The sequence below is a fragment of the Labrus mixtus genome, chromosome 24, assembly GCF_963584025.1.
Source record: "Labrus mixtus chromosome 24, fLabMix1.1, whole genome shotgun sequence".
Classification (NCBI taxonomy): Eukaryota; Metazoa; Chordata; class Actinopteri; order Labriformes; family Labridae; genus Labrus; species Labrus mixtus.
In genome coordinates, this window is record NC_083635.1 from 6408024 (window position 1) to 6433540 (window position 25517).

General features: G+C 38.2%; 4 long non-coding RNA genes and 1 pseudogene across 7 annotated transcripts; 2 read left to right on the top strand and 3 right to left on the bottom strand.

The window, feature by feature from the left end:
- Positions 1–7965: 7965 nt before the first annotated feature.
- LOC132959879 (signal transducer and activator of transcription 1-like) lies at positions 7966–11499 on the top strand (annotated as a pseudogene).
- LOC132959450 (uncharacterized) lies at positions 8813–9604 on the bottom strand. Its single transcript, XR_009667013.1, has 2 exons — positions 9521–9604; positions 8813–8979 (listed from the first exon to the last, which is right to left on the bottom strand). It is a non-coding gene; the product is annotated as an uncharacterized LOC132959450 (long non-coding RNA).
- Positions 11500–11839: 340 nt separating the features above from the next.
- Positions 11840–17082, top strand: LOC132959447 (uncharacterized). Of its 3 annotated transcripts, XR_009667007.1 has the most exons (7): positions 11840–12136; positions 12367–12476; positions 12775–12853; positions 12945–13041; positions 15268–15338; positions 15597–15781; positions 16653–17082. It is a non-coding gene; the product is annotated as an uncharacterized LOC132959447 (long non-coding RNA). The 3 variants fall into 3 exon arrangements; XR_009667008.1 differs by lacking the exon at positions 11840–12136 and having other exon boundaries at positions 12145–12476; positions 15268–15309; XR_009667010.1 differs by lacking the exons at positions 11840–12136; positions 15268–15338; positions 15597–15781; positions 16653–17082 and adding an exon at positions 13438–13614 and having other exon boundaries at positions 12145–12476.
- Positions 17083–17450: 368 nt separating this feature from the next.
- Positions 17451–19022, bottom strand: LOC132959446 (uncharacterized). 2 transcript variants are annotated; one of them, XR_009667006.1, is made up of 4 exons: positions 18928–19022; positions 18518–18703; positions 17792–17869; positions 17451–17537 (listed from the first exon to the last, which is right to left on the bottom strand). It is a non-coding gene; the product is annotated as an uncharacterized LOC132959446 (long non-coding RNA). The 2 variants fall into 2 exon arrangements; XR_009667005.1 differs by having other exon boundaries at positions 18523–18703; positions 18928–19021.
- An 822-nt stretch (positions 19023–19844) lies between these two features.
- LOC132959448 (uncharacterized) lies at positions 19845–21828 on the bottom strand. The gene is made up of 3 exons (XR_009667011.1): positions 21732–21828; positions 21334–21432; positions 19845–19932 (listed from the first exon to the last, which is right to left on the bottom strand). It is a non-coding gene; the product is annotated as an uncharacterized LOC132959448 (long non-coding RNA).
- Positions 21829–25517: the final 3689 nt, after the last annotated feature.

Genomic DNA, 25517 nt, shown 5'->3' on the forward strand with positions numbered 1-25517 from the left:
TTACTAAAGTAAAATTCCTCGTGTGTTGAAGCATACCTGTCCAATAAAGCTGATTCTGAAGGATTTCTGTGGCTTTGATAACTGTTGGAAATAAACTCCTCAGAAAGTCTGGAAACATTATTTTGTCAATTATTTCTTTAATAATACTAATTGGTGTTGTATTTTATATCGTTGGAAAGCCTGATCGGTCACCTTTACAACGAGGTATAACTTGTAAGCATCGTGCATTCATGGAATGTGCAACACAGCTAAACGTGTGAGTAGCACTCTAAAGAAATGTGCCAAAATGGACACAGCAGTAGTTTTATTACAATAAAATATTGAACAGACATGATGACCTCATGATGACACGTTACATCAGCACAATACAATAAGGTGTCACAGGTGAGGGGGTTACTACACTACTACCCCCACTATCCTCCAACCCCATTGGGTAGGAGCTCAAAGCTTTCTTAATGTTGTTTTATTATGTTCCAGGTTTTAGGTCTTATCGATGTCAACAGCTGATGTTAGCTACAAAGTGTTATCAGTTTTGTATGTTGAGCAGATATAAGGAGTTATGACCTCCTTTAGACATGGACATACAGCGCTGGTATTACTTCCTGATCTAGGTAGCATCAGTGTCCTGTTAAAAGTTAAACTCTCTTTAACCCGTCAAAGGAGAAGTGATTCAAATCATTTTCAGGGAAAATAGTTCACTTTAACATTCAGGACACTGATGCTACCTTCAGGATAACGTTAGATCAGGAAGTAATAGCAGCACTGGATGTCCATGTCTAAAGGAGGTCATAACTCCTTAAATCAGCTTTAACATCAACATACAAAAACACATAACGCTATGTAGCTAACATAAGCTGTCGACTAACGATACCTTATAGATTAAAAAATAATAATGTAGTTTTACATTAAACACCTGATGTTCCTCAACTCTAAATCGACTTCTAGCTGATCAAAAAGGATGAAATGATTAAAATAACTGAGTCTAAACATCTATAAGACCTAAAACCTGGAACATAATAAAACATTAAGAAAGCTTTGAGTCTCCTACCTGAGCAGGAAGACGGCCACCGACGGGGGATCCTCCTGGAAGACGTCAACAGAGTTCCTGTTGGAGAAGAAAAACTAATTTTAGTTCATCAAGTTAATAAAACTCAGAAAATGTTTGTGATTATACAACATTGTGATGATTGGAATAAACCTGAGTTTCATCATTCACTGTAAATTATCTGTGTTTAACTTCACTTTAAGGGTTTTGGATGAGACAGAAACAAACTTAAATTCAAAGTTTAAATGTAGAATATAATATAGAAACATGAAGTATAAGGTCTTAAGAAACATCTTAACAGATTTATCTTATATTATAAGTTCTACAAGTTTGTTTACCTTTAACCTGATCGAGCTTTGGGGGGAAAGAAACTGCTCTATACATATATATAATATATAATATATATTCAGAGTTGTAATTGATCTGTGATATTATAAATGAACTTAATATAATAGAGCACATAAGGTAGGTGAAGAAGAGTTATGAGCATATGAAAGTTAATAAAATCAAGGCAAGGAAGAAGAATTTTAAAACAACCTTTTTAACTTGTAAATGTTTCCTTTTCATTTATGTGTTTAATCTGAACTATCTCATTGAGCTGTAAGATGTACTCTTATATCAAATATTTAAATCCTAATCAAATAAGCAGATTTAATCAAATTGATAATTTCAATTCAATCAATAAACAGGTTTGTGGTATTTTCATGAAGAAAAACTAAAAACTAATTTAATTAACTAAAAGGTAAAAATGCAGCTTTAATATAAATAATTTACCATACAATGATGTAATCTTAAATATCAAATTACTTTATTGACTTACAAAATTAACTGTCACAAAAACTCTAATTAAAGTTAAAGGTTTAAAATAAATGCATTATATCGTTTATAAATCACTTTATATAGAGAGGGCGCCCTCTGGTGGTTAGTTGTTGGTTACTGCACTTAAATAATAAATTAATCAGCCTGCTGTTTCTTTGAGTAAATTAAACACAGAAAGCTGGATGAAGAGCTTTTACTTTTAAATTAAATAAATGAAGTTTATTCATATTACTTTATCAAGATGAACATTTAATCTCTGAGCTCTGTGAACAGTAATGTTTAGAAAATCATTTTACCTCAGAGCTACAGCACAGAGCGAGGAAACACCTGCACACACCTGTACAAAGAAACAAGAAGAAAACCCTGAATGTTGAGTTCAAACAACAACTTTCTCTTCACTTTTGGTTGAATCTCTCAGACAGACGATGTTGTTATGGTTCAGTTAGCATTAGCATTAGCATTAGTTTTTTCTTCTTCGTTTTCAATTCTTCTTTTCGCAGCATTTTTATCCAAACTCGGACACCCGTCATCCGCTCGAGTGGTCACAGGGTCGATATTAACTTTGGCGCACCTGAGGAGCACACCTGAGCGTGATGCGCAGCAGCGGAAGTGACGTTGGGCGTGTCACTCCCAGGTAAAGGTCGTATCGACGTAGAGAAGTCATTGTGAATTAGGAGACACAATAACAATAACAAAATTAAGTAAAACACCGAAAATAAATAAAACATTAATTTTTAGATTTATAATCTGTGGATCTGTTGTTTAAATGATTTGTCTATTAGTGAAATTATCCAAACACTCCTGCTTTTATACCAAACAAAACACTAATATTTTACATTACAAACACATGTTCAATCTTGTAGTAGTTATAGGTGTAGTCACTTTAATTTCCAAACATTTACAAATGATTAAGTCTTTTCATTTAGTTTGTTTTAACATATTCTGAGATAAGTATAAAAGATGGTTGAAAATATTGGTAGGTAAACTACTGTATGCTATACAGAAGTAACTGCACTATTTATATTTTCCACACATTTATGTGGTGGAAAAAAAGAGGAAACATTTGTGTTATAGTGACTGATGGATGTAATTGTAACCCAGTGCCAGCAGAGGGCAGCAGTGTAATATGATGCATGATGCAGACCTGACGAGGCTGTTAACCTCCAGGTGAGCTATACTGTAATATTTACAGTCTATGGTTGTAAAGTGTAGAAGTTACATTACAGCCACAAAGAGTTAAAACCTTCAATATCATGTAGCTCATTTGAAGCACAACAAAGCTTTTAATTATAATAAAATATATACTTTAAAACACTTAGCTGTCGTTATTTTTAGCCATCACATATTCATAATGAATGTGTGTGTATGCAGCATGTTTCGTGTAAGTAAAGCCAATATGTAGCCTATTACATTATATAATCATGGGGAACTTTATCACAATAAATAAATGGAGCAGAAAATACTCAAAGTAAAGTACAAGTACCTTAAAAAATGATGAATAAGTGGAGTGATTTAGTAATCCCATCACGACTGTTAATAACAGGCCTCTCCATTCACTGTGATCAGAGCTGATTGTCCACAATTTCTGAAAATATTGTGATGATGTTTCTTTGTTTCTCAGCACTTCCACCATGGGTGCCTTCAGAGTTAAGAATCTAATCCACCACGCCACAGATGCTCTTCACACTTTGGGATTTTCTCCAGGTGTATTTGGACTTTAAAATTCACTGGACCCAGGTGAGGTTCGAACACACAATCCCCGGACTCAGAGTTAGTCCTCTAGCTCACCTGGTGAACAAGGCCAACCCGCGGGGCACTGCAGGGCCCTGCTGCACACCCACCAAAATGTCGCCCATCAATATGCTGTACTTTAACCACAAAGAGCAGATAATCTATGGAAAGCTCCCATCCATGGTGGTCGACCACTGTGGCTGTTCTTGAGGAGACCCTGGTGTCTGCAGGACACAGAAGCTTTGTTTTCAGTGAAAGGGATGCAAAATATTTTGTCTCAAGTCTAAACTAAGACCCAGTAGCATCCCATTTAGAAAGGGGCACAAGGATTACTTCCAAGGACAGGACTCTGAAGTTGTTTCTTAATTCACAAGTTTGGCTTACAGCTGATTTTAAAACATAAAATATGATAAAAACAACAGAAACTGTGGTCCTACTTTAGGTTTTAGCTCTGCATGTATGTGCTTAGCATAGCTCCTCCATGCATCATGCCTTCTTTGGAGCATCCTGAGACATTACAAACCATACTTCATGTCCACAAAGTGCAGTGAACATGGGGGAATTATTACAGAAAACCAAGGAAGTTCACAGCTTTGAGGCAACTGTCACCTTCATGAAGTTGTTTTTTCCTCATGTGTCGCACTGTTAACTTGTGCTGATGCTGTCCAAATCTGACGCACTCGATGACATCTATGAACGCAAGCACATGTGTTAGTAAAGAGATAATATACAACGAAAGTCATTCATCACTAAACAAAGATAAAACATAAGAAACATTACAGGAGCACATATTCTAAAGTGCACAGATAGATTGTCTCCTGTTGTCTCGTGTCCTCCTGTCTTATGAAAACTTGTCCTGACTTGAACCTTGACCAGAACAATCCCTGCGTCTTCCATGTGTGCCTTTATTTTTTTTAAACATGAACCTAAGGACTCTGAGCTGTCAGATTGTCCTTCCCTCGTCCCAAAGCTTGTTTTCAAACTCCTCTCTGTGATCTGTGCTGATATGCATCACAGTGATTTGAGTGATAGAAAACACCTTCAGGAGCATTAAGCATGCAAAGTCAGTTTGTCAACTAGAAACTAACCCTGTGGTTGCTGCTCTGCCTTTCCTTGCAGCATAATAATTTAAGAGAGTAAGTTGTCTGAGCATGCTCTGAGTTAATGGGTGGAATTGAAGTATTACTGAAAGTGAAAGGCTGAGCCTGTGTTGGGCTGAGAGACTTCATGTTTGAATGCAAGTGCAGTATTGTAAAAGATTTTCAAAGCTTGGTGTTTTATAGCTTCAATGCACAACGCATTGGAAGTATAACAAACAACTTGACACGAGAGTTGTCCGGTTCCATTCAATTATCCGGATCGTGTTCACATGACTGCAAAATGACATCAACTGGGATCATTTCAAAGCATGGTTTGACAAGTTAAGTTGTAATAAAGTGGGTTGAGGACAAAGGGCTTATGATCTTGAATCAAAACTTTTTGTGCAGTTGAGAAAGTTTATTACTTTTTCTGTGTCCTTTACTTGAATCTTGTATGTTTGGGAAATGTTGTCTTTTCTTCCAGATAGAACTGTAGTGACGGAAAGTCGGGAGAAAAAGAGAAAAAGAAGGAATGTTGTTCAGCAAAGGGGCTGGCGATGAATCAAAACCAGCCTGGTGTTTTAGTCTAGCCTAATTGTAAAGCACGAGTCTAACCTGATAAGTCACCATCGACTCCTCTGGTTAGCTTTTCCAAAGCTGCCACAGAGAATCTTTATCTCAGTGGACAGAATGATTTTCCTGCATTAGTCAGAATGAGGCTGCATCCAGTCGACATTTTAAGAACTGCAGCTAAAGGACTTTCTCTACTTTTAAGTTCAATTGTTATGAAAATGATGTTGGTAGTAAAAACTCTTTGCTGCGTAGGAGTTAAAATATACTGGTTTGCATGGATGCTCTGATCCAAACTTCAACTCATACCTGCTTCCATGGAGAGGCAGGTATGGATAACATCTGAACCTTCTTTGTTTACGACCATCACTGACTGGCTGGTAAAATCGTGCATAAACTGCAAGGACAGTTTTTCTTTTCATGATCAGCTGATCATGATATGAGGGCAGGAACTGTGATCACAGAGGGAGGCTTGATGTTGATTGGAAGCTGAGTGCAGATGTCCTGAGTGTTGATGTGCTTCACAGGAGTCCTGACCCAAACGCTTTTTGTTCTGCTGTTGGAACAGGACGTCCACAAGCGACAGTTTCCTTTGAGTCGATTAAGCACATAAGAACAAGTGTTTATTCCTTTATCTTGCACATATACTGAGTATTTTCATGAAAAAACACACGCTTTGTTAACGGTATCAGGGTGAGCTTGCTAACTGACAGAATAGCCACCGTCCGTCCTTCTCATTGGCTGTTGAAAATGAAAGGGCGGGCTCATGTTGTTGATCCTAAGCGATGATTGGCTTACGCTGTTTCTGCACAGCTGTACTTTAAAGTACAGTACACAACACCGAAAGAAGGCTGAGGAGCTGCTTGGTAAAGAAGCTGTACAATTTCCTTTTTAGGAACTAAAAATACTTTTTCTGTCAGATATTTTCACGTTTCCTCTGACCTAAAGGTAGGTTTATTCACATATTATCTCCCGCTATGACAATATTCTGACTAAATCTGCTGTTCGTGGTCGTAATAGGATGCACTGTCACTGACTAAAAATGACGAGTTAAACTTGGTGCTAAAAGTTGATAATTTCAAACGATAAAGGAGTTAAAGATACCTATTTAAAGTCGGTTTGTTAGCTATCTCGACTCGTAATTATTTAAAGCAAAATGTAAGTTTTTCATAGTGGTTTATCCCTTACCACCCATTGGAAGTCCAAAAATGAGTTATTACCTGCACACCTGTATCTAATGTCCTAATTATTACAGCAGGTGAATCACATGTAGACTGCACTCACCAATACAAATTATGATAGTTCAGTGTCTTTTGTTCTATAGTGTTAGTTATTATAGTGATATAGAGGAATTCTGTTTAAAAAAGATTTCTGGATGATATTTTGTTTACTTAAATTAGATTGCTCAGGTAAGTTCAGGTGAGATTTGTGCTGCAGTGACTGTTGCTAGGGGCAGTGAGGAAACTTACCATGACCCCTTCTGTATTCAACTTTGCAATCTTATAAATAAGGAATAATAATCATAAATAAAGTAAGTTTTGTTAGTTCATATATTTCCTAAATTGTCATGTTTTGCAGAAGAAGCATGTTTTAATTTAATTCAGTTTAATCTGTATAGCACATATACAACTGTAAACTCAATGTGTTTTACAGAAGATACAAAAAAACACAATGCATAATAAAAAAAGAACAAATAGATTCAGAATCTTAAATAAAATCCAAAACACATTTATAAAAGGACCCTGAACCATACATCACACACACACACACACACACACACACACACACACACACACACACACACACACACCTATACCTGTTCCTATCAGAGCACACACACACACACATGCACCAGCCATACTTAGGTACACACAAAGACAAATGAACAACCAGTTTTATGCACTAGTTGAAGTTAAGACATATTATTCTCTGCAGGTTCTCAAATCCAGGGTCAATTAACATCTGTCTTTTGCATTATGGTTTTTTTAAGTCATCATTTTTTCCATTTTTGTAGAGAAGAACATTAATTTCACATTTTTAAAATCTAAAATACAAGAATCTTCTGGTGAGAGTGAATACATCTTCCCCCCTTATTTGTTTTTACATTTGTTTTTATGTGATTTTACCACATCCTCCGGGATAAAACCTCCACTTTAGTTTTCTCTGAGCAGCACAGAGTCAAGAAGGAGGAGGGACTGCTCCCAGAATAATTATTCAGTCAACACTTGTGATCTCCGGTCTCTTGCGGTGCAGTCAAGCAGCTGGGTTGTTGAACTTAGAGAAAAATGAATCCAGCCTTTCACTTAGTTGAGTTGCTCATTCTAATAAGATGTCTTTAACCTCAAGAGTTCATTCAACCTGACTCCTTTCCTTTCATTTTCAACCTGAAGGACGGGAAACAGATATGATTATCAAATTGTTGCATTATTTCATTATTTTAAGATCACAAAGTGAGGAGCTAAAACTTAATGCAACATCAGTTCTCTAATATTTATCATGTTGAGAAATATCTTGAATAGCAACAATAACATTACTACATAATCATAATTTCAGACATTGTGTAAACTTTAAATAGTTTCTTTATTTTAGAGTTCACACAGATTATTATTTTTCCTCTGAGTTCTACTTTTTATTCAACCTTTTTAAAAAAGGAATGTACCTAAACGAACCTTTAAGTCCGAGCTCTTAACACTGAATGAATCTGCTTTTGTTCACCAGAAGATGGCGCAGTGGAACCAGCTTCAGATGCTGGACTGCAAGTACCTGGAGCAGGTGGACCAGCTTTACGATGACTCGTTCCCCATGGACATCAGGCAATACCTGAGCAAGTAGATGGAGAGCATCGACTGGTGAGAGGGGTTTTTTGTAAAGTAGAACAAAAGTTTTTACTTTACAAGAATAGAGATCAGAGCCTCATTTGTCTTGTGCTCCGTGCCTCTTCAGGGACACAGTGGCGATGCAGGATTCCTTAGCCACAGTTCAGTTCCACGACCTCCTGGCTCAGCTCGACGACCAACATAGCCGCTTCGCCCTGGAAAACTTCCTGCTACAACATCCGCAAGATTAAGAGGAACCTGCAGGTTAGAACATTTATAATACCCCCTGTCATGTAATGGTCACATTTTGACAGAACTTATCCATCTCTCGACTGGGCGTTACCAGACACGTTCCTCAAGACGTTTACTGTTGAATGTTCCTCGAGTCAGATCGGAACTGGGAAAATCTGCTTTTTCTTATTCTGCACCGGACTCATGGAACAACATCCAGCATCTTCTTGAGGGAAATGAACTCTTACCTTTTGGGCATTTTAGAAACCTGATTTTAAGCCTCCCAACCTCTGTTTGTAACTGTTTTACATAAGTGTGTTTTTTTATTGCAGTTTTGTACTCGCTTAATTATCTTAGTACATTTTAGCCTTTTGTAGACTGATTTTAGCAGTCTTGTATTATCTGTCCCCTGTTTTTATTTTTGATTTAATGTCTGTTTTAAATGATTTCTGTAGTTACTCGATGTCATTGTAAATGAGGGTTGCCCCTCAATGATCTTTCGAGTATAAATAAAGGTTGAATGAATATCAGTGAGTAAAATATTCAAAGCACATAAGTAAATGTTAACTGGATGCCGACCCTCCTGTCGGATTACCTGAGCTATGAGCTCTGGAGTCGCCACATTAACGATGTCAAACGGACCGAACCTGGAGCGCCAGATGGGCCCGTACAATCTCTTCTGTACATCCTAGAAAAACCAAGTCAGTGTGTAGAATGAAAAGTGTAAACTTAAGTAGAAGTAACAACATCTCTACAATGTGTAAATGAATGAATTTACCAGAAACATGTGCAGGGAAGAGAAATACTTTTACACTTTTAAAAACACAGTTATTCTACCTGCCAAGTCTCCTGATATAAAACATATCAGGAAAAATAACTTAAACTAATTGAATCAATATTTCACTACATTAAAATCTATACTATTTCTAGTTTTACTACTACCAAATATTAAACTAAAAGTAACTTTATGTGATAATTACACTGAGCGGAGATCAGAGAGTCAGTCTGAGCAGTTAATAAAATCAATTACTTTTGAATAATTCAACTGAAATCATTCTCTGTGAAAAAGCCCACAAACTAGTCAGAGAAAACAAAGGCTGCTTTTGTTCTTGCTGACAGTGAAGTTTCATTTGGGTGTTGTTTTTTCAGCGTACAAACTGAAATAATGGACCACTTCAGAGTTTACAACAAGTTAAAGTGAATAGAGTTCAGTAGAGATGGAAATGTACCTGCAGTAAGTGGCTCCTGTCCGCATATCCTTTGACAAATAACCAGTATAAAGTTGTGGGTAAACTTGGCCCCGGCAGGTCATCATAAAAAGACAAAGGATCGTTTTTAGACGATCGGCGAGTGTGTCTGCTTCATCTATCAATGTGACATACTTTAGATTAGACTACAGACTTTCATACATAAATCCCCTGCAGTGAGTTTCTGGTACTGGACAAAATCCTGCTATAGATACTTGTGTGTGCGTGTGTGTGCGTGTGTGTGCGTGTGTGTGTGTGTGTGTGTGTGTGTGTGTGTGTGTGTGTGTCGGTAGTAAAAGAAAGAAAATCTAAAATGTTTTGATTATAATATAAAGTGTTTGAAGCTTTTATTTTAAATGTGTTTTTACTAAGTGTAAATCTGCCAGATTCTCCATCTTTACACTGTTTGTTGTGTCTATACTGCCCCCAATGGACAAAATGTGGAACTACATTTGTGTTTTAAAAAACATTAGATTTTTTCCCACTCTTCAATCAATCAATCAATCAATTTTTATTTGTATAGAGTCAACTCATAACAAGTGTTATCTCGAGAAACACTTTACAAGAAGCAGGTAAAAGACCTTACTCATTGTTATGTTACAAAGATCCGGCCTATCCATCATGAGCACTTTAGCAAAGCAGCAAAAGTTACAGTGGTAAGAAAAAACTGACTTATTAAAAGACAGAAATCTTCGGCCGGATCCCCGGCTCATGATGAAACAGTCTTCACAGGTCTAGACTTCGCCGGGCTTGGAAAGAGATAGGGGGAGAGATGGGATAAGATGCAGGAAGAGGGATAGAGAGCAAGGGGGTGGTAGACCGTCCATCAGCAATCCGGTGGGGAGGGGAGGGGGTGTGTGTGTGTGTGTGTGTGTGTGTGTGTGTGTGGGGGGGGGGGGGGGGGGGGGGGGGGGGGGTTGTTCTGGCAGGCCGCCAACCCACGATCCGGTGGGGAGGGGGTAGTATTGAGAGCGTAGTTAGCTCATATATGTATTGAAAAATGAAGCATTAGCTATTCTGTCGACAATCGAAGGTATTTAATTTAATTTATCTACAAATGGTTCGTACACTGTCTCCATCGACCCCGAACGGAAGTGGGGAAATATTGGATGTTAAATGAAACAGCATAGTTTGGCTTCCATCTAGTGGACATGATCAGTAACAGTCAAACTATAGAGATAATGAGTTTGTTTATGATTATTTCCTGATGTTTGTTGCTGTTTTTGTTGTTGTAGGCCATGTCCCTTGTTGTCATCTCTAACGTCTGTCAGCTGCCCAGCGGCTGGGCCTCCATCCTCTGGTACGACATGCTGACCTCCGAGCCCAGGGTACATAACCAGGACTCTCATTGATGATTACAGATGTTTACTTATCACAAATATCAAAGATACAATTAGGTGATATCTTAATGATTTAAACAAGTTTCACAGCTGCCACCTTAAATTCATAAACAGACCATGAATACAATCTAAATGTTGACGCGTGTATAGCTGTTTTACGGTTTGCATTTTGAGTATATTTTGATGCCTGTGCTTTTTATATGAAGTAAGGTTTTGAATAAAGGTCTTCTATTCGTAACAGAGTATCTTTAACTGAAGTTTTAAACCAAATGGTTTGACTTTTTGTGTTTCCATCTCTTCTTCTTTCCTCTCCTCTCCCTCAGAATCTGAAGTTCTCCCTCAGCGCTCCGCAGGCCAATTGGTCTCAGCTGTCCGAGGTCCTCAGCTGGCAGTTCTCCTCCGTCACCAAGCGAGGCCTGAACCAGGAGCAGCTCAACATGCTGGCTGACAAACTGCTCGGTAGAAATAGTTTTCTTTAACAGATAAACACCTGCAGGACTTTCAAACAGGCCTTTAACTTTTTTTTTTTTTTTTTTATCTTCAGGAGCCAAAGCCAAAAAGGAACCCAGAGGGACAAATCCCCTGGACCAAGTTCTGCAAGGTGAGCCCCATTCAGCCTGAGATTTAAGATCGTCAACATCTGTGAGACTTTTCAATACCACAAGTTAAAAATGAATAAAATCTGTATTCAAATCTGTAATTTAACCAAAAGCTGCAATAAGAGAAACATGTACAGGTTAGCAGATACTAATGGAGTCTTTTTGGTGCATCATAAAGTTAAAACTACATCTTCTCTTTGAACTGAATGTATTTGTCTGTAAGCAGAGTGCCAACGAGAAAGTGTATTCCTTCTGGTTGTGGATCGAAGGAATCCTGGATGTGATTAAAAGACACCTGCTTCCCCTTTGGAACGACGGGTGAGTGCTGCCGTCTTTCTTCAGTGTGAAGACACTTTTCTGAGATGTGCGGAGTGGATGTTAGAGTCATTTTCTGTGTGTGTGTGTGTGTGTGTGTGTGTGTGTGTGTGTGTGTGTGTGTGTGTGTGTGTGTGTGTGTGTGTGTGTGTGTGTGTGTGTGTGTGTGTGTGTGTGTGTGTGTGTGTGTGTGTGTGTGTGCAGCTCCATCATGGGCTTCATCAGTAAGGAGAGGGAGAAGGCTCTGCTCAGTGATAAGTGTCCCGGGACCTTCCTGCTCAGGTTCAGTGAGAGCAGCAGAGAGGGAGCCTTCACCTTTACCTGGATGGAATACGACCTCTGCAGTGAGTGAAGGACTGATGCTGTTCATGTCTTATGTAAAGGAAGAATGTGAGACTCTTTGATCCAGTAGATATCTCCCTTTAGCACCAGCATTAAACCAGAAACATACAGTATGCCCAGATAGGTCGTGCTGTGCTACCCCCAAAACTTTCCGCTCAGTATCTGACATTTTCTGATATTTAAATTGAAGAACAGTTTCCTACTCCCTCTCTCTCTCTTTCACTCTGTGGAGCCGTACACGAAGAAGGAGCTGTCAGCCGTCTCTCTGCTCGACATCATCCGTACCTACAAAGTGATGGCTGCCGAGAACATCCCCGAGAACCCGCTCTGCACACACAGAGAGTAAGTCTCACATGTCCAGCTCCAGTGTTCTGGTTCCACAGTAAAATCATATGATCTGTTTATAAAATATGATGCTGTCTTACATTTCAAGTATTAATGCTTCTTTTAAGAGTGTTTATTAAACTAACAATCTGCAGGTGCCGTAAAAACATTCGACCTTTTATACAAACGAGCTGATGAGAGGTTTTTTATTAGCTGTAATTTCAGCAAAGTATCTTATTGCAAACTGCACGTTTATTTAATGCTTATTGGGGACTAAATGCTGTTAATGTTGAATCTGTGTTTATTTGACTTTTAGCTCAGGAGCCCATGGATGTGGAGAACAATCCAGAGAGGAGCAGCTACATGAAGACAGAGCTCATTTCTGTCTCTGAAGTGTGAGCAGAGAATGTCACTTTTTAAACACATGTCAGATATGTTATTGGTAATGCATTGAGCAGATTTAATTTGGATTTGCTTTCTGTTCAGACATCCGTCCAGACTGCAGGACAACATGTTGCCCATGTCTCCTGATGACTACAGGGCTTTGTCACAGTTAGTCGGCCCCAGAGACATTGATGCTGTGGTGAGTATTTTGATAAGCTGCTGAACCAGCTTCTGTGAGCACCTCTTTAAATACTGCTGTTGACAGTCTGCACAGGGTTTTTTTTTTTACAGGTGAAGATTTCTGTTAATTCATCACCTGTAAAGAAACAACACCTCAGATGAATGTAGACGAGTAAACTGCATGATATGTCCATCTGAGATGAACCGGTAGATGTGTAGAAATTTAAACCCAGCTTTACTCTGTCTGTATTTATCTGTTATTTTGTCCTCATTGATCTTAAATGCAGTTGCTTCAAGTATTGTCGTGTCGCAAACCAGTAACCAAAGCTTAAATTTGGAGATGTTTTTATGGGGTTTGGCCAGTAATGGGAGCTAAGTTTTGCTGTGTGTTTTTTCTTCCTCTTGCTCTGCTCAGACCAACAATCTGCTTGGATTTGAAGAGCTTGATGTTCAGGTAGAGGCAGCCTCAGTTTGTTGCTCTACACTGAATAGTGCATCAGCTTAAGTGTCATTTTCTTTATGTGTTGTTGCATGCATGACATCTAACATACAGAGAAAGAAATATTAATCAGAAAGTATAAAAATCTAAACATGTACTCCATTTGCATGAATTTAACTGTTCTACATGCAAAGATGTGAATTTAAGTCGTTTTCACATCTGCAATCCTGAAAATATCTAGATCATTTCAGGACGACTGCTCCGGAGATTCTCCTGATCTGGTTGTTCACATATCCACCTCACAGCTGGGGACTACAACTGTCAGACAGGAGGGGGGGCGGCGAGGGGTCTCCTGAGGTATACGACGCTATAATGAGAATATTTGTCTTTATATCAATGCTACGTGTAGTTGAACAGAATCACAATCTGAACTAAAGAGTGGAGAAGAACATACTGGAGAACAGGAAACATGCAGCAGCAGGTTCATTAGAGCACGGAGATGGTAGAGGTGGCGTGCAGACAGTCTGTGGTCGAGCAGCAGTCACAGGATATAAACGTCACTCCCCCTCCCATTGGCCCGAGGTGAATATTCCAGATAATATTCTGCTGCGTTCTCACATCAGCTCACTCTGACTAACTGTTGAAAAGAATACTACAGTAGGGTTCTGTCAGGAGAAACTCTGGGTGAAGTCCAAACGAAAAATGTGTCCGTTTGCATTCACACATACAGCTCCTCCTGCAAATATCAGGAGTTTTCTGCAAGTGTGAAACCCCTTTAGTCTGTCTTTTAAAGGGGTCTGTCTAAGACAGACTAAGACAGAATAACCTGTCCTCTGATTGTAAGCAACACTCTCTTTTCTTTTTCCTCTTCTGAAGAAAGCAAATCAATTCTGCTCTGCTTTTCTTCTTTCTGAGTGCAGACTTGGAGTGAGACCAAAACTGTCAACTGAGAAGTTTCTTCATTTCATCCAAGTCTTCTTTCTGTACTCTCTTTCAGTGTCTTTGTTTCGTCAGTGGTTGAACTCTGATGATCATTTTATCTGCTCTTAGAGGTGTGGTAAAGACCCTCACTACTTTTAAGTTAGATACAGGTCAGTGCAGTAACCAGTCACCTTCTAGACACATTTGAGTGATTACATTCACTCTACTTGGAAGTCAAAGAATTTATATTTTTGCCCGATAATTACGAGGCAGAAAAGGCTTAAAAAGACATGGATTCAAAACAAAAACCCTTATCTGCCAGCTGTGTTTTATTTAGTTATAGTAGTTCACAGCTTTCATTGTCTGTTTTCTTTGATTTTGAGGAAACTTGTTTATTGTAGTCTTTAATTATCTACCACTAATAAGAAAATAAGAAAAATATATTGCCTAATATGTCATGGGAACACAATCTGCTTTCTTCCTCAGTAGTGAAATGCTCCAACGTACACAAGAATATGCAATCAATGAAGTTACACTTCAGATTCTTTGAGAGACTAACATGCATGTGTGATTAACAGACAATGGATTTTAATTAACATAAGCAGTAAACAGTTGCTTTATAATTTAAAAAATATGTTATCTGTGATTAAGTCAAGTCACATTTATTTATAAAGAAATAAAACAAAGAAAGCAGTTTGAATTTGTTGTATCTAGAACAAGAAAGGTGAAAAAAAAACATCCAAATGCAGTAATTCACAGAGTGACCACAGGAGGGCGCAGTTTCACCTTTAAACTCCATCTTTACACATTAGTATCTCAAACTAACTTCGGAGCTTCAGTACAAAGTTTTCACTCATCCCGTGTCTTCATTTATCTGCTTCTTAGACACTTTGGAGAACGACAGGGAAAGGAAGAGAGAAACTGGAGGTAAACATCATTAAGCAGTGAATTTATCTGTGGGTAAGAATTCAGTCAGTGTCCTAAAGACCGGAAAACAGGTTAGCTTCGTCCCCTGCTAACGAATGCAGTTAGTTACCATGGTGACCCGAGTTTGACTTCCTCATGTTGCTTGGTTACCAAGAGTTCAAAGTTTAAAAAAACATAAAAACAAGTAAATTACATTAAGAAATATTTTTTATCAATAAAACATTTGATTTTTGACTTAGTCTTGTTTATGTGTCCTCTTATTTATAACTTTTTCATTTCTACCATAGAAACTTTCTGCGACACTTCCGGTCGAAGCTTCCGGTAATCACGCCCAGGTGTGTTCAGGTGTTCTCAGGTGTGTATATCATTGTTTCGACCAGGTAAGCGGTGCGGACCGCGGGCAGCCTGGCTGTCGAACAAAGCGGCGGAAGAAGAAGGAGCCGGGGAAGGAAAGATGAAGTCTAGATACTCAGTGAGTCATTCAAAGTTTTGTGTGAAAAGACACAAAATAGAAACACGTGAGGCTGTATGCTAATGCTAACACGTGGGCTAATGCTCATGCTAAATGTTTGTTAAGCGGAAACATCGTCAAAGTAAGATGATGATAACATTTATCAATATTATGAAGGTAACTTTTGAACTTGTTTTCTCCTGTTAAACTAATTGTTTAAACACCGGGTAAAAGTAAAGCCACTTTTAAAACAAAACTTATAATTTAAACTAATATTAGATTGAAGAGTTGAAATAAAACAATAACCTCAATTTAAGTTTATTGACTAATATGTAAATTAGTTAATCCGAGGTCAAATTAATTTGTAAACATTACTGTTCACAGAGCTCAGAGATTAAATGTTCATCTTGATAAAGTAATATGAACAAACTTAATTTATTTTATTTAAAAAGTAAAAGCTCTTCATCCAGCTTTCTGTGTTTAATTTACTCAAAGAAACAGCAGTCTGATTAATTTATTATTTAAGTGCAGTAACCAACAACTAACCACCAGAGGGCGCCCTCTATATAAAGTGATTTATAAACGATATAATGCATTTATTTTAAACCTTTAACTTTAATTAGAGTTTTTGTTATTGTGACAGTTAATGTATGGTAAAGATGTTTCTTAAGACCTTATACTTCATGTTTCTATATTATATTCTACATTTAAACTTTGAATTTAAGTTTGCTTCAGTCTCATAGAAAACCCTTAAAGTGAAGTTAAACACAGATAATTTACAGTGAATGATGAAACTCAGGTTTATTCCAATCATCACAATGTTGTATAATCACAAACATTTTCTGAGTTTTATTAACTTGATGAACTAAAATTAGTTTTTCTTCTCCAACAGGAACTCTGTTGACGTCTTCCAGGAGGATCCCCCGTCGGTGGCCGTCTTCCTGCTCAGGTAGGAGACTCAATGCTTTCTTGATGTTGTTTTATTATGTTCCAGGTTTTAGGTCTTATAGATGTTTAGACTCAGTTATTTTAATCATTTCATCCTTTTTGGAGGATCATCAGGTGTTTAATGAAATACTACATTTTTATAATCCTTATTTAATTAAACACCTGATGTTCCTCCACTACAAAAAGGATGAAATGATTAAAATAACTGAGTCTAAACATCTATAAGACCTAAAACCTGGAACATAATAAAACAACATTAAGAAAGCATTGAGCTCCTACCCAATGGGGACGCCTGTGACGCCTTATTGTATTGTGCTGATGTATAGAAAAAACACAGTTCATGTCTGTTCAATATTTTATTGTAATAAAACTACTGCTGTGTTCATTCTGCGTCATAGTGACTTCTGTACCTGTGGAGGAGAGAGATGTGTTACATCTGTGATGAGGCTCTGGTTATCTGCCAGCTGTGTTTTATTTATAGTAGTTTACAGCTTTCATGTCTGTTTGAGGAAACTTGTTTATTGTAGTCTTTAATTACATTAAATTTTATAATAAAATATTCAAACAAGTTCACAGCTGTGTGTGACAAAGGAGGAAACAACTACAAAACTTTAGGAATTAAAGATGCTGACAACACAAACATGAGACAAATTAAGAGTTTAACATTTTATTTATTATGAAAGTGGCAAAGAGAAAACAGACAATAAAACTTTAAATCTATAAAGAAAACTGCACAGAAAAGCTACAAGTTAGTTAACAGGTAAACTTTAATCCAAAGAAAATCCTTCCAGCTGCAGCACAGATCAGAGTTCTCAGAGCGAGGAAACACCTGGAATATCAGACACAAGAAACAAAGACATCAGGGTTTAAAGTTCAGTTCAGGTTGCATCTATGGGTCATTTACAGCTAGGATTGTACAATACGTGAAAAGTAAACGGGCCATTCTGATACTAATTTTTTATCATTTAATTAGGTCAAGAGAATCACTACATCTACATCAAGGAGAGTCAAATTAAAATTTAAAAGAATATGACTGTGACTCAAACAGTTAAAATAAAAACAATAACCAAGAAAAATACTCACCAGATGTTGAAGCAGGTGAGGCAGCGTGGTGTAGCATACATGTTAATAGCTCTTCATCTTGTTTTGGTCAGGCTGCCCCTAAAAGTGTTTTAAACAAAAAACACATCACAATTAGTTTAAACGTACCAAATGTTTGTTATTGTACAGTGTCTGGAGATAACTTTCCTTGTGATTTGGAGATGAGTGAATAAAAATGGACTGATGAATGAAAGTTAACATTAAGCAATAAGCATGTTTCCTAATAGAAAATCATTAACATTAAACAAGACGATTGAAACAGCTTGAACAAACTTAAAACAGTTTCTATTTTTAATTAAAATGCAAATCAAACATTTTTAACATTCTCTCTGTAGAGCTGCTGGTTGAGTGTGTGAAGAACAAAGACTTAAAGAAGGTGAGTGACAGTTTCAGACCTTCACACCGCACCACCCGAAGGAGGGAGCCACCGCACCTGGAGGAGGGAGCCACCGCCGCACCTGAAGGAGGGAGCCACCGCCGCACCTGAAGGAGGGAGCCGCCGCCGCACCTGGAGGAGGGAGCCGCCGCCGCACCTGGAGGAGGGAGCCACCGCCGCACCTGAAGGAGGGAGCCGCCGCACCTGAAGGAGGGAGCCGCCGCCGCACCTGAAGGAGGGAGCCGCCGCCGCACCTGAAGGGAGCCACCGCACCAGAAGGGAACCGCCGGACCTGAAGGAGGGAGCCACCGCACCACCTGAAGGGAGCCGACCTCACGTCACTCGACTCGTCCGGCTGCAGGTGACGTCATCACGCTGCCAGTGCAGGAAGTAAAGAGATGGTCCTCTACATCCTCCACAGGTGTGTGTACAGTCCTCCACCTGTTTGGTGCACGTAGGTTGACAGTCAGACAAACTCCTCTTTTCATTTATTCACCAGATTGAAGAAGGAGTGAAAACTACAAGACGAGAACATTTAGTTTAGTCATTACCAAAGTTCTACAATAAACAATAAACTAATACAGGACAAAAGAAAGCTTAGTTGTTACTAATGCTAAGCTACATGCTAATGCTAAGCCACATGTTATGTTACATCAATCAGATGCAATACGCAACAAATTATAACAAGGCTAATGTTAAGCTACATGCTAAACCTTAACTTAAGTAAAGTGAAGGAACTTACATTTCTGTTGCTGCCTGCTGTGTGCAGTCTTGAAGATTAAAGAAGGAACCCTCAACTTCCTGCTTCCTTTATAGGCAGGGCACTTCCTGTTTGAACAGTCACTTCCTGTAGCAGTACCTTTACCTGTACCTTTAAGAGTATACCAAATAACCAGATGTAGCTCATTAAAAGAATCCTTAGTAGTTGTTTTATTTACCATTAATGAATGTATGTGGGTTCTTTTCATCATAGGTATGTATGTAGTTTTATAAATAGGAATATGTAGTTTTTTTCTTTCTGTATTCTAGTGTTTGAATAAATGGGAAACTTTCAATGACAGGCTTGTAAAACAATAAGTCAGTTCAATCAATCTTTATTTTGTAGAACGCCAACTCAATACAAATGTTATCTCAAGACACTTTACTAAAAGCAGGTAAGAGAGAGTCTTGTCTGGGTTAAAGGCAGGGTTGATCATTTTCTAAAAGTAGTATTCCCTCAGTGCTCCGTCTGCACCCAGAAGCAGACCTCAGCTCATTGCTTTCATTGTCAGGACCAAAAGACAATTTCAACCACAATCTTAAAAAGTGGATCTGGAGAAAATCACCAACCCTGCCTTTTAAGTAGTTTTTAGTCGTTACAGAAAAACTGCAGTAAGTACAGATTATATTTGTGCTTGAAAACATCTAACATTGAACTGAAACCATGAGGTTTTTAAAATGCTAAACACTTTATTTAAATGTTAACAGAGTGTAGATGATGATGCTGTGTCTGTATCTGTGCTCTGATCTCTGTTCGGTCTATATGTGATGATATATGTGCCATCATAAACACAAGACACCAAAAGAAGCAGCAGACACCGTTGATGTCTGTTCCTCGGGTGATGTTGTCTCTCTCTCTCTCTCTTCTGTTGACCAGGGGGGAGACGGTCCTTCACCGAGCTGCGTCCCTGTGTCAAAGAACTATCTGTCATTATCTGGTCCAAGCAGGAGCCTCGCTCATCAAGACAGACCTACAGGTACAGTTCAGCTCGCACCCAAAACACACGCTAACCTGCAGGTTTTAAAATGGATATCTGCGTCCAGTTCTCACCATCAGTGCAGTCTGTGTGTGTTCGCCTCAAACCGGCATCTTCTCTCATTTTGTTCACATTTCCATGGAGGTTTGGAGCCTCACTGGCTGGACTCAGCAATGACCTAGATCCAGAGAGAGGAGAGGCAGACAGTGACATTTCTACATAAATAGTTTCTTTTATCACATATTTATTCACATATCATGTAAACAGTGTCTCTAGTGACTTCACTGATGATCCATAGTTTATATTATTTTATATAATAAATAAAATCTTATGTCATGAACAATGGACCATTAATGAATTTAGGTTAGTATGTCGTTTTAAAAAAAAAGTTAGTCAGTGAATTATATTAAGTACATTATATTTAGTACATTATATTATATTACATTATATTAAGTAAGTTAGTAAGTTAAGTAAGTTTCATCCAACACACAAATCAAAGAAAACAGACAATACAACTTTAAACTAAATCTATAACTAAACAAAACTACAGCTGAAAGATAAAAACAACAAACATTAAAGACTAGACAACAGCTAAAAGGTAAATAAAACAACAGCTAACAAGTAACCAATACAACAGCTAAAAGGTAAATAAAACAACAGCTAACAAGTCAACCAAAAAAGCTAACAGGTAAACTAAGACAACAATCTCTTCATTCAGCTTTCTGTGTTTAATTTACTCAAAGAAACAGCAGTCTGATTCATTTCTTATTTAAGTGCAGTAACCAACAACTAACCACCAGAGGGCGCCCTCTCTATATAAAGTGATTTATAAACGATATAATGCATTTATTTTAAACCTTTAACTTTAATTAGAGTCTTACATCATTGTTTGCTAAATTATTTATATTAAAGCTGCATTTTTACTTTAGACCTTTTCCTTCATTTTACTTTTCAAACTTACCTTTTAATCAATTTAATTAGTTTATTTTCCTTTGGTTTTCTAATGAAAATACCACAAACCTTTTTATTGATTTAATTGAAATGATTAATTTCATTGAACTGCTTTTTTTGATTAGGATTAAAATATTTGATTTTACATTTTACAGCTCAATGAGATAGTTCAGATTAAACACATAAATTAAAAGGAAACATTTACAAGTTAAAAAGGTTGCTTTCATATGCTCATAAGTCTTCTTCACCTACCTTATGTGCTCCATTAACATTCAAACATAATATTAAGTTCATTGATAATATCACAGTCTGTGATCACAGAATATCACAGACTTTTACTTTAGGAGCATCTATGGCTCATTTACAGGATTGTACAATACGTGAAAAGTAAATGATACATTCTGATACATTACTCATTTTAAATGAACTAACTGTTTTTTTCAACTGAAAATACTTCTTACCTTTGTGAAAGAAAAGTCAAATAATATTGTTGCCACGAGCGGAGCAAATACGAGGAGGACATCAGCAACCTGTACAAACAGCTGGAAGACAAGAATAGACTAAAGTCAAAGACAAGACACAACATTAGAAGACAACCTGCTTAAAGATTCAAACTAAATACAAATACTTTCATTTTCTCAATTATTATTATTCATTTAATTATTATTACTTGATGTCCTTTTCTTGTAATAATTCACAGGATGATGAGATCAACCAACAGAGTCTGGCTGACAAACTGAAGGAGCAGAAGATGGACCAGAGGAGGTTTGTCTCTCAGCCTATGAAATACAAAAGAAATATCAAGTATTTTCATTTAAACATGGATTTCATAAGGATGATCATTTTTGCATGAACTCACTCTGACCCCACGTCCCTCCCAGGAGGAGCTGTGCCGGCTGCAAACGGAGAACCAGCTGACCAAGGAGGAGGTGAAGGAGGTGCTGCAGGCGCTGGAGGAGCTCGTCGTCAACTACGAGCAGAAGAGCCAAGAGGTGGAGGAGAGAGATCAGACCAACCTGCAGCTGGCAGACGAGCACAAGACGGTACAGATATGTTTTAGGAGAAAGTGTTCATCTTGAGTTCTGCAGAAACATACAGACTGTTTTACGTGAGTGTGTGTGTGTGTGTGTGTGTGTGTGTGTGAGTGTGTGTGTGTCTGTGTGTGTGTGTGTGTGTGTCTGGTCCTACTCTCGTAGCACCACTGATGTCTGTGAGCTGTGAGAACGGACACACACATTTATATACACACACACATCTTTCACACTCTCAACGTCTGTAACCTCCCTCTCATCCTCAGTCCTCAGAGTCAAAGGGGAACGGCTCAGCGGTGGAGGAGGAGTTCACCGTAGTTCGGCTCTACATCAGCAAGATGAAGTCTGAGGTCAAGTCTCTGGTGAACCGCAGCAAACAGCTGGAGAGCACGCAGGCCAACGCCCACACAAACATTCAGGCCAATGACAAGGAGACATGATGGAGACGAGGACATCGAGGTGAGGACACAAATCCGTTTATACATCTCCACAAAAGTCTGGAGGAGCAGCTGGAGAGCCAGCTCACCACAAGCAGCTCAGCCGCCTCAGAGACCAGATCCAAGACCAGCAGAGGATGATGGACGAGCTCATTCATTTACAATCATAAACTACTTCAATTAGAAGTGCCAGATTTCATACACTCAAGCAGACAGCAACATTAACTCTGGCCACATTATACATTAAATTTTCCTCCTTTTTGTTTCAACCAGGGCCTGTTACTGGAGCAGACTCATGACAGACAGCTGGAGAAAGATGCAACACTACAGAAGCTCATGTATGTACCAGCTAACACATCACATCTCCATTATTCATTAGTATGTGTGTCCTCAAGTCATCCACATTTTCTGTCCAGACTGCTGAATGATCAGAGGATCAGATCAGAGGATCTGAAGGGCCTTCAGCAGACTGTGCTGAGTATTTCATCCCCCCATTTAAAGTGTCATTTAAAAACCCAACAGCTTTTGGTCCTCGTTGTCTGAACTCAGCTGAGTGTTGTAGTCAAGACCACACTAAGACCACACAGAGTCACAAATATGTGTGTGTGCAGGGGACCTTTTACTCACTTAACACCGGGAAGGTTGTGGTCGTAACCGGGGAGTCAAGTTATTTCATGTTTTTTCCTTCTAGTCCCAGACCGAGACCTTCAAACTGTGGACTCTGATTGGCCTTTTTTTGTTAACGATGCTGAGGTCACCAAACCAACAGATCACAAAAGTTCAAATGGACTCAGTGAAAGATCGAGAAACATCCATCCAACACAACCAGACGAAATCAAATGAATGATCACCTGTCTGTCCATGTAGCTTTGTTTCTGAACGTCTGAACTCATCGGTCTTCTTATATCTGTGAATCTGTAGCTCTGGATTTATCAACAGAAAGTGCTCTGGTCATTAACAGGAAGTGCTCTGGATTTATCAACAGGAAGTGCTCTGGTGATTAACAGGAAGTGCTCTGGATTTATCAACAGGAAGTGCTCTGGTTATTAACAGGAAGTGCTCTGGATCTATCAACAGGAAGTTATAAAGGAAACAGGAAGTTGAGGCTTCTTTCTTTCATCTGCTCACAGCAGGCAGCAACAGAAATGTAAGTTCCTTTACTGAAGTTAAGGTTTAGCATTAGCATGTAGCTTAACATAAGCATGTAGCTTAACATTAGCCTTGTTATAATTTGTGACGTATTGCATCTGATGTAGCATACCACGTGGCTTAGCATTAGCATGTAGCTTAGCATTAGCATGTATCTTAACATTAGCCTTGTTATAATTTGTGACGTATTGCATCTGATGTAGCATACCACGTGGCTTAGCATTAGCATGTAGCTTAGCATTAGCATGTAGCCGCCATGTCTGTCGTCTCTCTGCAGCTGTACACCTTCAGTATGATGAGTTTGGTGAGTGATGTTTGACTAACAGACTTTAATAATCCACACACACAGTCAGTCATGACATGCCAAAGAAAACGATTGAAACAGCTTGAACAACTTTAAAAAACAGTTTTTATTTCAAATCAAACATTTTGATACAGATACACAAGTTTACAGAACTCTGGACTAATAACTCTGAAGCTAACATCTCAAAAGTACAATCACTTTACTGCACAAGTTTACTTTTTATTTACATTTAATTTTATTTACCATTTTGTACCTTTTGCACAATTTAGAATTTATTACTGTAAATATTATTTATCTTATTTTTACCTCATTTTATTTTATCTATTTGACCTTATTTTGGTTGTACTGCACCACGGGACGGAGACAAACGAAATTTCGATTCCACTGTATGTCTGGCATATTTTGAAATTCACATTAAAGTTGACTTTGACTTTGAAAAAAATTAAAGATAGATGATACCAAACCTTTTCATTTCTACATACTCACGTGTTCAATGAGGAACCTCTTTGTCTTTGTCGGTCCAAACTAAATGTAAACTTTGTCTTTGTCTGTCCAAACTAAATGTAAACTTTGTCTTTGTCTGTCCAAACTAAATGTAAACTTTGTGTTTGAATTTCAGGAGCTGCACCTGAAGGGAGCAAAGAGATGATCTCCTCTTTTGATTTCTTCACCAGATTGAAGGAGTGAAAACTACAAGACACAAGAAGTTTAGTCATTACCAAAGTTCTATATAAATTCAAACAATAAACTAATACAAGTTGTTGCTAATGCTAAGCTACATGCTAATGCTAAACCTTAACTTCTGTAAATGAACTTACATTTCTGTTGCTGTGTGCAGATTGACGAAAGAACCGTCAACTTCCTGTTTCCTTTATAACTTCCTGTTCCCTGAATGATCCAGAGAGAGGAGAGGTGTTCTTGGTGTTCACATATCATGTAAACAGTGTCTCTAGTGACTTCACTGATGCTCCTTTTAACTTTGAACCATATTATCCTAATATATGATTGACCATATGTGTATATATAATAAATAAAATATTATGTCATGGTGGGAACAATGGATGATTAATGAATTTAGGTTAGTACACTATATTTAGTACATTAAGTCATCCAACACTTTAAAAAAGGGTCTGACATGTTCACAAAACTTCAGACACACTTGATTTTCTTTTTTATAACCCTGTACTTGTGTTACTCATAAAACACCACAGGGAACTGGCTGTTCCAGGTGCCAATGCTGTGAAAGCTGGACTCAAACCAGCGTGTACCCATTGCAGATGCAGGGACAATTCCACTCGGCCACCGGTCCCTTCATACTTGGTGATGTGTTCCGGGCGTATTTATCATCGTCATTTCAGATTTTGACTTTAAAATTTGCCTGATAAGATTCTAATCCTCCATCACCAGACACAGTGGGATTTGAACCTATGCTCACCATCTACAGAGCTTGGAAACCACAATCTTATCCACTACACTACCGATACCTTCACACTATGACATGTGCTCCGGGCGTATTTATCTTCATCATTTCAGATATTAGACTTTAAAATTTACTGAGTCTTGATAGGATTCGAACCCACCACCTCCGGACTCCAAGTCCTCCTTCTATCTCTTTAGCCACAGAGACAGATGCTTTACTATGTTTCTCAGATCTCTTGAGTCTTTCCTTTGGACCAACACCTTTAAGATAATTGTGTGTGTGTGTCTTTCCTGTGGATCCATAC